The sequence below is a fragment of the Gopherus flavomarginatus genome, chromosome 11, assembly GCF_025201925.1.
Source record: "Gopherus flavomarginatus isolate rGopFla2 chromosome 11, rGopFla2.mat.asm, whole genome shotgun sequence".
NCBI classification, from domain to species: Eukaryota; Metazoa; Chordata; order Testudines; family Testudinidae; genus Gopherus; species Gopherus flavomarginatus.
Window position 1 is genome coordinate 39,460,464 of NC_066627.1, and position 15,842 is coordinate 39,476,305.

The following is a 15,842-nucleotide window of genomic DNA, read 5'->3' on the forward strand; positions in this document are numbered from 1 at the left end:
TTTTGCTGGAGTGGTGTTTGGTGGTGGTGTTTTTGCAGAAAAGCATAAAAACACTATGGGGTACAGAGGCATATTGTCAACTCATGTAATAAGTGGAAATTTGTTGAGCAACTGACAAATAAAATCATTACATTATTATTATTTGTCACCAGGTGCTGCTGTAGTTACACATAGGGCTTGGCTACACTTCAGAGTTACAGCGCTGGTGTTGGCTTTACAACGCTGTAACTTACTCCCCGTTCACATTGGCAAGGCACATACAGTGTTGTATCTCCCTGGCTACAGCGCTGCATGCACTCCACCTCGACGAGAGGAATAAAGAGAACAGCGCTGCTGTTGCAGCGCTGGGGTGCCAGTGTAAACAGTGATTAATCTTACTACACTGTAACTGACCTCCGGAACCTTCCCATAATGCTTTAAAGAAAAGATAACACTCTGTTTTGTAGTGAACTCCGGGCTCCCGGAGCTGCTTATGTAAAAAACAAACACAGCTACAGTTTGCAGTGAATGAGCAGAGGCAGGGGGATCCCTTTGGAATGTCCACAGCTAGTGTTTGCTTGAGGAGAGAAGCAGCACGGCGGGCGGGGGGGGGGGATCCGTTTCGGAGCAGCTGCTTATCTGATCTGGGAGGAAAAAATCAAAGAAGGCTATTTGCATTTAGTGAATGAGAGAGGGGTGGGGGAAGGGGTCGGAACTTGCAAGGCAGGGAGCTGACACAGTGTCAGCTCCAAAAATCCACTCTCTCTGTCTCCCCCACGCTCCCTGTCACACTCCACCCCACCTCCCTCTTTTGAAAAGCGTGTTGCAGCCACTTAAACACTGGGATAGCTGCCCATAATGCACCACTCCCAACACAACTGAAAATGTGGCCACACTGCAGCGCTGGTAGCTGTTAGTGTGGCCACACTGCAGCGCTTTCCCTACGCAGCTGTATGAAGACAGCTTTAACTCCCAGCGCTGTACAGCTGCAAGTGTAGCCAAACCCAAAGTCTTATAAGTTATTTTTCTTAGGCCTTGGCTACACTGGTGCTTTACAGTGCTGCAACTTTCTCGCTCAGGGATGTGAAAAAACACCCCCCTGAGAGTTGTAAAGCGCCAGTGTAAACAGTGCCACAGCGCTGGGAGCGCAGCAAGCTAATCCCCATGAGGAGGTGGAGTACGTGCAGCGCTGGGAGAGCTCTCTCCCAGCTCTGGCGCCGCGACCACACTTGCACTTCAAAGCGCTCCCGCGGCAGCGCTTTGAAGTTTCGAATGTAGCCCAAGCCCTTAGCTTGAGAGCACGCTGCAACTTTTGAAGTAATGCATTGGTGTAAGTTTTGTGACATAGTTTTCTTTTGGGAGTGTGGGAAACAGCAAGGGAGTTTGTGGTCTCTCTAACTCTTCTCTATCTGAGTAGGCACTTTTTGAGGCATAAAACTTCTTGGGAATTGAGCATTGGTATTCTGGCTGAGGTTCCTGAAAGAGGGGATTACCTGCATACAGTTAGAGCCCACTGTTGTCTATGTCTGGTATATACACAGTGTAAAATAACAATTGCACTAACAATATACACAGACTCCGTGCACAAACACTTGCAGGTCTAATTTGTATGGACAATTAAGTTTGCATGTGTGTGCATATGTTTATGTATGAGCTTTTCTTCACTACTTATCACCATAGTATGTGAAGTCCTCATGTACATTTAGCTGCACAGTTTTCCTATGAGCTAGATATTTGTTGAAATTAGTTAGAAATAACATTATTAAGTAAGTTTGCATATGCAAAGTTGATGCAATACATGAACCCATGGAGGATGTGTGCAAAACTGTGTATTTGGGACTTGATGTATAGGTCTGACTATTTCCATCTGTGTTAGGGAGACAGATGCTGGTGTACAAAGCACATGAAAATACTCCATTACAATGCTTAGGAGTTAACACAAATAATAGCAGGAACTGGTCTGGTTAAGAAATGTCTATTTATGGAACAAAGTTTCTGTACCTTACTAGAATATGATGGGCCTGATTTTCACAGCATTGGGAGGAAAGAGCCAGGCACAAAAATGTAACTGCATGTGCAATTTTACAGCAACTGCACATGCAAATTGAGTGTTTGTATCTGCAAATTCCCAGTAAGAGCTGCATTTATGCAAATACCTACTTTGCACAAAGAAGTAACTGCATGCAAATACATGCAACCTAGTTTCTCAGAGCTCTGAATATCATGTCCAGTAAGTGACAAAGATTTTTCTTTCTTTCCTTTTTTTGATGTCTTTTTAAACACAGATGTACAGCAATGACAAAAAACTTGATAGTTTTTTTATATGTTGAACTCTTTCTTTCTCTTGATCTGTGACCATCAGAGAAAATTGCTACAGTACTTCAGCACACAAAAGGAGAACAGTTGAAATGATTATCTAAAAGATACCTCTATTTATTTCCTTTTGAAATGCTCAGGCTCTCAATGTTGCAATTACGTAGACAAATGTTTCTGTTGTAACAAGAGACAAAAAGGAAAAAAGAATTGCAAAACAACTTTTAAAAAAAGCCTTAAACCATTATGTTCTAGCTCAAACATGGACATTATGCCAAATTCTGCCCTCATTCACACTTGAGCAACTCCAGTGGAGCCAGTAAGGTTGCCCAGATGTAACTAAGGGCAAAACTTTCAACAATGAGAACTGTAGTCGGTTTGGTATTTAAGGGGCAAGCATTCAGAAAGTTCTCTGATACCACTAATAATGGTACAAATACAGCCCTGGCTCGCTTCTTTCTTTCTTTTTCTTTTCTTTCCAGTGGCCTCTAAGAGTCCCAATCATGGACCAGGACCCCATTGTGCTAGGAGCTGTGCAAACAGTGAACAAAAAGATTATCTCTGTTCCCAAAAGCTTACTATCAAAGTAATGTTTCGAGCATCTCCTGTGCTGCCTGGGGATTACTTGCCCTAGGCTACATCTACACTACAATTGGGATCGATGCTCTGAGATTGATCCCTGGCAGTCGATTTACAGGTCCAGTGAAGACCCACCAAATTGACAGCAGAGCCCTCTCCAGTCTGTATTCTATCCCCAACGAGAAAAGTAAGGTAAGTTGGTGGGAGAGTTTCTCCCGTCAACTCCCCACAGTAGCTCGACCTATGGTACGTCGACTCCAGCATGTTATTCACGTAGCTGGAGTTGCGTAGCACAGGTCGACTTACCACGGCAATGTAGACATAGCCTTAGGCTTGGGCTACACTTATGCTATGTCTACACTGTACTTTTGTTGGTAAAACTTTTGTCCATCAGGAGTGTGAAAAAAACACACTCCTGACCTACAAAAGTTTTACCGATGAAAAGTGCTGGGGTGGACAGCACTTTGTCAGCAGGAGACACTGATTTTGTCGATGGGAGAGCTCTCTCCTACAGACAAAGAGTGACTGCACTGCGTGCCTTACAGCAGCAAGTCTTTAGCAGCACAGCTGTGTTACCGTAAACCGTGCAGCGTAGACATAGCCTTAAATTTTACTGGAATAAATACTTTTGTTAGGGGTCTGACTTTTTAGAAAAATAGTAATACTGCACAGTAAACATAGTGTGGACACATTTGTACCAGTATAGTTATTCCCTTTCCAGTGCAGGAATAGTTATACTGGTATAAGCACTATAATACTGATGTAATTGTGTCCACAGTAATGGGGTTCTACTTCTTTAACTATACCACCATAGTTAAAGTGGTGCAACTCTTATGCTTGACAACTCCTTAATAATGTATTCCAGTAATAATGAGTTCCTTTTATTTATTCATCTATTTTAAAAGAAGACATTCCTCCTCCTGAATGAAAGGGATGGGTATGAAGGGACAGGACTATACAGAACCCTAGATATGGTGTCCTTTTTTCAGCATTAAAAAATAATAAATAAAAGGACAACCCTAAATGACAGCAGCTGGCCATAACTGATAGTTTCCGCTTAAGAAAATCTCACAACTGTTAAAAGTCAAAAAAAGTGAAGTGCCTTGGTAGAGCTGCATGGTTGGGACTCTTGAACGTTGTCTATCTGCAGTAGTTTATACTCACGAAAAACTAAGTGAAAATTCAGAATGCTCTGTGATTAATAGACAGAAGAAGCTCAAGGACTTGGTAGGAACATTGTAAAGTGACCGCAAGCTAAAACAGGCAGCCTGTGTAAGGGGAACCTCAGCTGGCTCCACACATGCACACAAGCCTCTGCCCCCACATGGACAGGGGCATGTCAGTAATGCACTCTGGCAATCCAGGCCCTAGGGGACCATTCCATCTTCACCCCATGAAGAGCCTTTAAGGATATGTGTACACTTGAGCTGGAGGGAATAATTTCCAGTGCAAGCAGACATGCCAATGCTAGCTTTTATAAAGCTAGCTGGCTAAATACAGAAATGTAGCTGCAGTGGAGGGTCTAACCACCCGGGGACATCCCTAGGATCTGAGATAGGATTGTACTCAGGGCGGGAGCCCCTCACACTGATATGGCTTCACTTGTATTTTTATCATGCCAGCGTGATCAGAAGTAATGCAGGTATGTCTATTCAAGGTGGAAATTACACCTCTAACTTTAGTGTAGACATACTATAAGTAGTTCTGGAGGCTAGTTTGAACCCCAGCCAACTCCAATATCAAGGGAGGCAGAAAGAGGCTTTAAAGTCATTTTCCCTCCTGTACACTAGTTCCTAGTTGTAGCTGAGGATTCAGCCCATTCTATGTTTATCCATATTAAATTATGTCAGCTTCTTATCTTTCTTATTCTTGTAGTTTGCTAAGCTTCACCCAGTTATTGTACATTGTTCATTTTTCTGGCAGCATTTCACAATTTGAAAGGTGCCTCTCTGTTGGAAGTGGTGATTAGTTGGTTTGCAGCATTTCTGAATGATTAATATTTAATTGACTTTGATATTGACCAAACATGTCCCAGTTTTGACAGATAGACACACAGCTATTGATTTTATAATCAAGGCAACATTACAAAGTCTCTAAACCATTATGAATCAGATTAACATGGCATCTATACTACAATAAGCATCAAATGTTAATTTTAGGAGTTATAAATTACTAAATTAAACTGATTGTCTTGAGTAAACCATGGCAACTACTGTTTTCTTAAAATCCTTTTCTTAGAGAATTTCTGCAGCTCTGTATGAAGTACAATCATAATCATAATGTTTTTAAATTCAAAATTTCTTCTCAGCATATCTTAGAATAATGTACTTTATAAAAATTGCCACTAGTAATACAAACACTTTACTAAGTTCCTTTATTAACTGCAGACAGAGATCTTATGTGTTCTTTCCAGAGGCAGTGAATTAAACTGCTATCAAAATACAATAAGTGTTCTTGAGTTATATTTAGTTTTGTAGATATTAAACTTGCAGCAAATATTTTCTGCTAAAACAAAGGGAAAATGAAAATGTAGATTTTAAAACAATGTGTATGTATTGCAATAGATTCTTCGTTTGAAGGTCACAGTGCTGTTCATAGGAAGAAATTAGAATGCAAGCAATTGTCTGCTAACTTTCTGGTAGAAAACCTGGAAATATCTGTTGTCTCGGAAAACTAGACAAATACGAAGTGGGTATTCACCCATGAAAGCTCATGCTCCAATACATTTGTTAGTCTATAAGGTACCACAGGATTCTTTGCGGCTTTTACAGATCCAGACTAACACAGCTACCCCTCTGATACTAGACAAATAGTGACTTTTCCAGTCAAGTTTTTTTGATTGAAAGAAGAATGTGAAATATACATAGAGGAAAATATACATAGAGAAAACTATTGATACCCCTTTCTTGATATACTTGAAAATTGGTCCGTTCGCAACATTTCATGACATTTTTTGCCTGAAAATAGTCTCTGAGGAAATAGTAGTTCTGAACCTTGATGTTCTAAATTGTCATATCACAGCTGAAAGCAAAATCTAGCCAGTGTTTTCAACAGTATTTCTAAGCAGCATCTTCCTATGTGTAGATTGTTGTTAGGATACAGTAGTAAAGCAAATGGATTTCAGAGATGGAAGAAAACCTTGAAAATGCCCTGACAAATTTTATAGTGTGATTAAGATGAACAGCATCTTCATGGACACTTCTGCATTATTCAGTGATTTTGTGTGTCTACAGGAAGTATCTTTTACCTTCTGGGAAGCCCTCTACACATGGAAAAAACATGTTCCCATCCCTTCTCATTATTCAGATCCACCTAAAGACCTGTTTCTTCCATAAGGTCCACACATGCAATAAAATAAATATTATCTAATCAAGGTAGAAAATTATCTCTAAACCGACTCCTTCCTTTGGGTCTCCCAGGTGCGTCTTGTTCTCCTCCAGCATGACTGTCTTGTAGACTGCAAACTCTTAGAAGCAGAGATTGATTTGTACGTGTGTCTTGTACAACAATGAGCATGCTGTCAGAGATGGAATAAAAATAAGTATCCATCCATGTCCATCAGTCTGTCCTCTAACTCCCTATCTCATGTATGATTTGAAAACCCAAATGTCTAAAACTAAGTAACTGAAAAGTTCCCCCCAACCTCCATATTTCACTTTGATAGAGTTTATCATTAGGGGGATCTTTTCTATCTTTATGTCCATGTGAGGAACACATTACTGTTAGGGCTGTATCTGTCCTGCCTCTTGATGGATTCAGTGACAATGATATACTACCGCAGCTAGATGTTCTGAAAGTGCAGTCTGGGGGGGATAGCCTATCCTCAGCACGACAAGGAAAGAAGGACTCCACTAACTCCCTTTTAGGAGGATGAGAATACATCCCTAACTGTATGAGATTTCTAAGGAGCCAGCCCTCCATCCCCCACCCCAGGAATTTATAGGTACTTGCTAATCTGGTTGGGAACATGAGCAATTTTCATTCAAAGTACATATTACTAATAACAAAGAAAGATTATTTAGCAAATGCCCCACCAGAATAATTCTTTTTAAAGCCATATTTTCATGTGGTTGCTTTAACCATAAGCTTTTCCTACGGTACATGTCATGATGGGTATGCTCGATTAAGAGTTGGTAAACTTAGAATAATGGAGGAGTGGGGGAGAAGTACCTAACAGAGTATTTCAATACCGTCGACCCAATTATGATTGGAATGTACACTTTTAGAATAATTCCAGGTAGAATTACTTGCCTTTCTATCCTCTGTGGCCATCACACTGCATCTAACATTAGGAGCCTGCTCCACTTTGCTGACATGGCTTTTACACCAGTGTAGCACTACCGATTTCAATGGACTTCTAGATTCACACTACTGTAAGCACCAGAAACAGGCCCAGTTTGAGAAGGCAGCTCCTAATAGCCAATAAATATTGCATATGGCAAAGTAATTTTTTCTCTGTTTGTTTGCATGTCTAGGCCCAAAACCATGGGTGATATGTGAGATCATGTACTGCAAGTGTTTAAAGGAAGCTATGTTAGTGTAATTTTCACACCAAGAGGCAGGAAGAGAGGACTGTATCAACAAAAGCAGCTAACAGGAAGACATAATATAATGTTTTTATTAAATTTAAGTATTAAATAATTAAAATTATATTGCCCAATATTCCTATTTTAACTTACACCTTTGTTCACCTTTCTGTCAATGGTTGAGTCTCATTCTGCTCTAAGTTAAATATGAGCTAATTCCTTTGATTTCAGTGGAGTCATCATGGTTTACACCAAACTCATAACTGAATTGCTCTGTTATCTGTAAATTGGAGTCCTGAGACCAAATCCTAATCTGATGTAAATTAGCCCAGCTCCAGTTAAATCAAGGGTGCATGCTATGCAGGATAGTTGATTTACATCAGCTGAAGATCTGGCCCATAGACTTATTTGTTCCGCCTTACTACTAAAATGTCTTACAACTTGGAACAGTACCCCTGGAAACAAAATAATAATGATGCTATTCAAAAGCTAATATTTAAAATACCTGTCTGTCTGTTTTAGGATTTTCTATAGCGCCCCTCACTATAATGTCTAAGTAATTTTAAACTTTGAACAGCTATTCTTTTCAATTTCAATAAATATAAATTGGTATCTGACAACTAGATCACTGTTGACACTTACACAAATGCTATTTAAAACAACAACAACAACAACAAATAAACTAGGAGTTAGGTTGGGAAACTCAGAAGGCAGAATTATTCAGAGGCCCATGGATAAATTAATTTCCTGATATGTGACATATGGTTGGTATTTGGAAGTCAAGCAAGGTCAAATAACTTCATCTCAGCCAATCTCTAAAACAAAAACACCTAATTAACATTAAATGAAAGTTCTCATAGCAATATGCAATGAACTTCTCAGCACTCAAGAAGAAGGCATGCAGAATGCAAACAGCAGTATGTCAGCACAGATATGGTAGCTCTAAGATGCCTACTACTGTAGGTAAACCAAGCAAATGTAACGCTCTGTCAGAGTAGTCATCCATCACCTTAGCGAAATGCCTTTTCTACCTGTATGGTAAAGAAGATCTTGTGCTGCCCATAATATTTGTCATCTTTCCAGTTTCAAAGTGGGCTGCAAATTGCTTATTTAAAAAGAATGAAAAAAGTTCTAACAGGAAAGTACAATCCATTTAAAGAAAGTTGGGTGATTTGTAAGAGGTCAAGAGGTGACATGAACACAAATAGCGGTGTGTCATTCTATTCAGCTTCCTGCTATATATTTTGCATGCCATCGTTCCACTTATAAAGCTTTCAGAGAAGATTGCAATTATGCTAATAATGTCAGTGACAAACCATTACAGAGCTGTTTACTATACATTTGATTGTGGCTATTGGGGCTAGCTACTCATTTTACTTTCCCCATCAAAATAATTATGCTGCTGAACATCCCTGTGAGTAAAGCAGCCTTTTAAATAATCATAGAACCTGACCTGTACTGTTTGTCCCAACAGGTCTTGGGAGGCATAATCGCCCAATCCTAGTAAGGACCCAGCCCTGTACCTACAGAATAAGAATTTGGAATGTGTCACTTTACCTTATTGCAAAACTCTTGTTTCAGAACAGATATGGCGCAGGTGGGAAGCAGCATGTGTAGTAGCTGGTGCAAAAACCAGGAGTTAGGCCTCCTTGGGCCCTATTCCCAGCTGTACCACTGATCCACTTGTGAAAGCCATTTAAACCCATAATGCCTCAATATGCACATCTGTAATTTGGGTACAGTAGTCCCTGCTTTCCAGGGTGTTGTGGGGCTTAAACAATTAATATCCATGAGTCACTTGGATATCTTTGGATGAAAAGTGCTGCATATTAACTTGAGTTTTCTATGTAATGTTTATAATTATTTTATTTATTAATGTTGTATGAATGGAACAGCCTTTGTCTAATTTCAAAACCACAACATTATCTGCACCCTTTTCGTTATACATCAAGCTTGCTCCACAAGACATTTTCAATTCCAGTGCACAGTCACTTGGATTTTTAAATAAATTCTCTTTTGGACATTCTCACACTTTTTCTGTGTTCGCTTTTTATAAACATTAATTCAATCAAGTCTGACTGACACAATTGTTTGTGAGGAGCAAATTTCAAAATTGGATGTGTAAGTATTAGTGAAAACCAAATTTTTTAGAGCTGGTGAAAATATTTTTCTTCTGCAGAAATTTTTGACTCTTTGCCAAAATAAACAAAAAACTGAAAGTTTTAGGATTTATGGCTTTTTTATGAAAAGTCAACATTTTCCATGGAAAAGAGGAACATTTCTGTGAAAAATTTTATTTAGTCAAAAAACAAAAACAGAAAGAAAACAACCCAGTTTTGATGGAAATATTTTACCAGCTCTACAAATTTCACAATTTCATACCTGACTTTTTGCATCAGAAATGCATGCACACTCATAAGTTCAGTAAGCAGTAACAATGCCATCTGACTTATCTGACTAATCGCAATGAACCAGTGTCTACACAGGGTCCTATCTGCCAATGACTATTAATTAGATTAAAAATTCCATTAATTATACAAAACCCCTGTGTTAAGAATTTATTCAAAGTCTCCTGAGATAATCAGATAATTAAAGTTGTAGTAAATTGGCACTGATTACTAAATGAATTTGTGAAACAATTTTAAATAACACACACATTAGATATAATCACAATTGGTTATGGATATTACAGAGCCAGAAAAAAAGAAATTACATTCATTGGATAAATTATTCATTGTGAATCGTTTGCTCAGCACTGTTACTAATGCCAAGGGAGATCATGTACTGTACTGCAACAGCGACAAAGTGGAGAGAATGAGAGCACACGCCTTCAATTTATAATGAGAAGTATTGTAGGACTTCACATTTTACGGACACCAATGTTTGCGGAGACCAAATTTCAAAGTTGCATGTGCTTTGTATCAAGTGTCATGGACAGTTCCTGGAAAGAAACTTCAGTACATCGAAGGCAGCAGGAGAGAGAGTGGTAGAATGGGGAGAAAATCATAGCTGGGTCAAGCAACTATACAAAGGTAAGACTTTTGTTCCTCTGCCATTGATTCCCCTATAGACGTAGACAGTCACATAACCTCTATGTTCTAATGAGAATATAAAAATGAAATATGTAATATTGATAAATGTTTGATACAGTTGTTAACTTATCTAAGAAAGCAAGCAAGAAAGCCAACTAGACTTGACAGAGAGACAGACCTGCAAATGTGAAGGCTGCGATTTGTCTGACTAATATTTTAAAGGAAGCCATTTTGGGATTTCTTTCAGCTTTTTCAAATAAAGTGTCCCCCTTACCCTTTGCTCAGCAGGGGTGACATTTAATTGGACTGGCAGAGGATCCTAAAGGGGAGGAGGAAAGGAGGCTGTTCTAGGGTCTTCCCTCCACCCAGAATGCATGTGAATATTGTGCCTGGGAGGGAAGGTGGGGCAGTAGAGTAAGAGAGGTTTTCTGGCTTCTCCTTGCTGCCATTGGCTAGGCTGTGGAGAGGAAAGGGGAGTTGATTGCCTTCTGTGCCCCTCCCCTTCCTGTTTGTGAAGCCATTCTGCTGCAGTTTCTTCTCCACTCTCCCTGCCCTACGTGTAGCTTGTGGGTCTGACCAATTGCCAGTTTTGGGGGATCAGGAAGGAATTTCTCCCTCAGAACAACACTGGCAAGGTGTCCAATGGCAAACATAGTGCCTGTCTTCAGAAAAAGGAAATAGAGAGGACCTGAGGAGCAGTCAGCCTAACTTTGATACCTGGAAAGATACTGGAACAAATTATGAAACAATGAATTTGTAAGCACTTAAAGAATAATAGGATGATGAGTAATAGCCAACATGGACTCATCAAGAACAAATCATGCCAAACCAACATAATTTCCTTCTTTGACAGTGTTAATAGTTGAGTGGATGCGGGGGAAGCAGTAGACGTGGTTTATCTTGATTTCAGTAAAGTTTTTGACATTGTCCCAAAGGACATTCTCATAAGGAAAACCAGGGAAATGTGGTCTATGTGGAATTGCTATGAAGTGGTTGCACAACTGGTTGAAAAGTTATCTGTGCTTTGCTGTCAAACTTGGAGGACGTGTCTAGTGGGGTTCTACAGGGGTCGGTTCTGGATGACTTGGATAACAGTGGAGACTGCTTATAAAATTTGCAGATGAGACCAAGCTGGGAGTGGTTGCACTGTGGAGGACAGGATAAGAATTCAAAATGATCTTGATAAAGTAGACTTGGTCTGAAATCAGCACAATGAAATTCAGTAAAGAAAAGTGCTAAGTATTTCACCTAGGCAGGAAAAATCAATTGCATAAATACAAAATGGGGAATAACTGGCTAGGCAGTAGTACAACAGAGAAGTATCTGAGTGTTATAGTGGATCACAAATTGAATATGAGCCAACAATGTGATGCAGTTGCAAAAGAGGCTAATAGCATTTGGGGTTTATTAACAGGAGTGTCAGATGTAAGACAAAGGAGGTAGTTGTTGCACTTTACTTGTCACTGGTGAAGCCTCAGGTGGAGTATTGTGTCCAGTTCTGGGCACCATCCTGGACAAAATGGAGAGAATCAAGTAGACAGCAACATAGAGGTTTAGAAAAAATGACCTACGAAGACAAGACAAGAAGTATTTGGGTTAATCTGCTGCAAAGGATATTTAGTTTAGAAATAACTTTCTAAGTATTAAGATGGGTAAGGACCAAAACAGGTTACTGAGGGAGGTTTTAAAGAATAGCATATACAAGCACCTGTTAGGCTTGGTGTAGGCATACTTGGTCCTGCCTCAGAGCAGGAGGATGGACTATCAGGGGTTCTCACAACAATTTTTTTCATGACCTCAGAATGCAGCCACAAACTCTTTCTGTGGCCGCTCTGACAATTTTTCGTAAAATAATTAACTTTAGGAAAAACAAATATTCACATATACATGTCAAATCACTGTAATTTATTTATGTAGGGTTGTTTGGTTTTTTGTTTTGTTTTGTTTTTCTTAAGACTCAATAATAAAAATATTCTTTACTGGACCTGAATAGAATAGAAACACAAATAAGGTGGTTTGCACATTCTTGTCTTTTTGGTTTTTTTTGTTGTTGTTTCTTTGGGGTTTTTTGGTTGCTTTTTTTAAAAAAAGACTTGCTAGCTAGTAAGTCTACTGCTGTAAAAGGTAATAATTGTATGTTTGTCCATATCACTTTTCACAGCAGACTGACTACTAGCTAGCTGGGAGGCTGTAAAAAGTGATATTAACAAACATACAAATATCAATTTTCACAGCCGACTTACTGAACCCTGGCAAGCCGACAAATTAAGCCTTGGATGGGGAGGTGAGTAGGGAGACAGTGGGGGCCAGGCACAATGCAGGGAGAGGGTGAGTCAAGGGCTGGCACCCACCACTGCAGCTAGAGTCCAGGGCCAGAGCCCCAAAACCATGACCGGAACCTGCCATCCACCACCCAGGGATGAAGCCTGAAACCTGAGCTTCAGTTCCCCCGAGAAGGTGGGGAACTCACTGTCTGCTTAGTCCTCCAGAGTGGGACAGGGCCTAACACCTGGTGGTGGCCCCAGGGGACGGTCCATGGCTTTACACTTTTCCCCTGCCCAGCAGTTACTGCCTAGGAGGCTGTGGCCTCAAGAAAAGCCCCTGACGGCCACAGTGGCCACGTTTGAGAAATGCTGGATTAGATGACCTCTTGAGGTCCCTTCCAGCCCTACATTTCTATGATTCATTTCCATGGTTCTGGATGCCTAGTTTTACATTAATAAATGAGTAAGGACAGGATTAAAAGCTGTACGTTTATAAGTGAGTTTACAATTTCATCACAACTGGCAATCTGGGTCTCGTGCAAGTGAGAGGCTCAAAGGATATATCTACACAGCATAAAAAAAACATGGTTGGTTTGGGTCAGCTGATTTGAGCTCATGGGGCTTGGGTTCCAGGACTGAAAAATCACTGGGTAGCTGTTCGGGCTCGGACTGGAACCTGAGCTCTGTGACCCTTTGGGGGTGGAGGCTGAAGCAGAACTGCAAGACTTAATAATAAATTCAGACAACCTTGAATTAATCTCAGCTGACAAGAAATCTATGATTAATATGTCTATTTCCTTAACAAAAAAATGATATTTTATGGTCCAAGATACAAATTCACTATAAATTCTGTCACAGGATTTTAACATTGAGGGTTTCAGCCACTTTGATAGTCATTCTATAGTTTATTTTGGAAAGCTGGCATATTATAACACTTGTGTGATTAAATTAATGATTCATATAGAATCTGAGAGGAATGAATATCCCGCCTTCCCTTTTAGAATCTTGATTTAGCGTGTGGATCAGTGAAGGTTCCGAGATAAAGAATTAGGCTGTCAAAGCAGCAATAGTATCTCTTTTTTTTACTCTCTGCTTGTGGCCGTTATCTACACCTCATTGGATAATAATAATCAAATAACTGATTGGATGAGTTCTGTGACTTTTTCCAGTAAGTTGTTAAACAATATTTGTTAAGGTTATTCACTCAGCTACAGAGATGTGCTGATAATTCAACAAATATATTCATGAATAATTTACTCATTAGACTGAATAACTTTTTTAAAAAGAATGTGTTGAATAATTTAGTCAAAATATCCCAATCAGCTGTGCTAGTACCCTTTAACTTGCTTGAACAAGAGGACATATAGGGTATATCTACACTGCAGCTGGGCGCATGCCTTCTGGCCTGGGTAAACAGACATGTATTAGTTCTGCCCAAAAGAGTCCATTAAAAATTGTGCTATGGGCATTATGGCACTGGTGGCATAGGCTAGATGCCTGAACGTAGACCCAGAGGTTGGGTGGCTTTCATTTGGGTGCCTAGCTCGATGCCAGCTGCCTATGCTGCAACAGCCACACTGCTATTTTTAGCAAACTAACTCTGATCAAGCTACCATGTGTCTGTCTAGTCGGGATGGGAGGCATACTCACGGCTGCAGTGTAGACATACCCCTAGGTTCTCATTTATAAATACATTAGCTGTATAACTGCTTGCCTAATTTGCATGTGTAATTACTACAGTTGCACATTCCAGCTGGGTAATTATATCTTCAAATGTCCACTTATGGTCACTTCTCGGCTCAGTTACCCAATTTGCATGTAGCACCGCATAATTTATATAGGCAGACTTGGTGCTCAGTTGTGCATGCATTATATAGGAACAATAGCACCTCTAATATGTTTTCAAATTAAGTCCATGTTATACATCAGATTTTTAGAAATACCATATCCCTGACGGTGGGAAGATTTATATCCCAGAGTCTTCTGCTGTCTCAACAAAAAGGTATCAAGAGTTAAAATTACTAAAAAAGTTATGTCAATTTAATACTTCAAAATTATTGGGCAAAATTTTCCTCTCAACTCCTATATCGTGTTCTCTCTTTACATGCACATAACTCACACCAATGCCAGAATAAATCTCCCTCATTTGTTAGATTACGTACCACCTTTGAGCAATGGCTCAGAGAAGGACATGTCTCTTCTACTAGTATTGCATTCTTGAGTGGCCAATATTCACTGCACCAATGTCCAGTTTGCACTCTCTTTACTTGCATGGTCATTAGCTTACTTAAACTATAGCTGTTCTGTGATGTTATGTCATTTTCCCCTTAACTGTACCAAGTGCCTTATGATTTACAATCAGTTTTTAACAGTGGTCCCAGTCAACGGCACTTCAAGTCACTTTAATTTGTAGTCCCTTATAAACCTTTTGGCTACAGTCTTCCTAATACAGGGTTTCGGGGGGGCGGGGTTGCCTCCCTTTCTGATTTGTTTAGTAAACCAAGGACACATTTCATACATACATATTTTTCATACAAAACTGTATACAATGTAAATACATATGGCGTAAATAGAGATGAAATATGGTATAACAATAATTCATATGCGGGTTCTAGTAACGTTCATCAGTAGGGCTCAAGTATTTATGACTATGAAAAGATCTGTATAGGGAATTGGGGAATATCTCTTTCAATAGTTTTGGAGCCCTCTACAAGGGCCTCCTGGTTTTCTCTTGAAGACCCCAGTTCCTAACAGAGCAGTTGTGTGTGTGTGTGTGTGTGTGTGTATAATATATAATATGCTGTATAGCACTAAGGCTTGTGTATTTGTATGTAATTAGACTTGGCAGAATTCTTTTTTTTAATAATTTCAACACACAAAACCAGTGCTTATTTTTAATCATTTTTTCTATTTTTTTCAATTTAAATTTTCACAGTTGCAGGAAATTATGGAGAGGTCAGACAATAATTATTGCAGTAGTCAATGAAATTCAAAAAGTTGACGTTCAATAGCTGTTCAAACACAAATTGTAAGCATCACATGTAAAAATATAGTGTAAATATTCATAAATCAAACTCTAATAAGTTCTCAAGCAGGACTTTTCTTATATTGCCTAACTGTAAATTTCTATTATTATTGGTAGAAATATG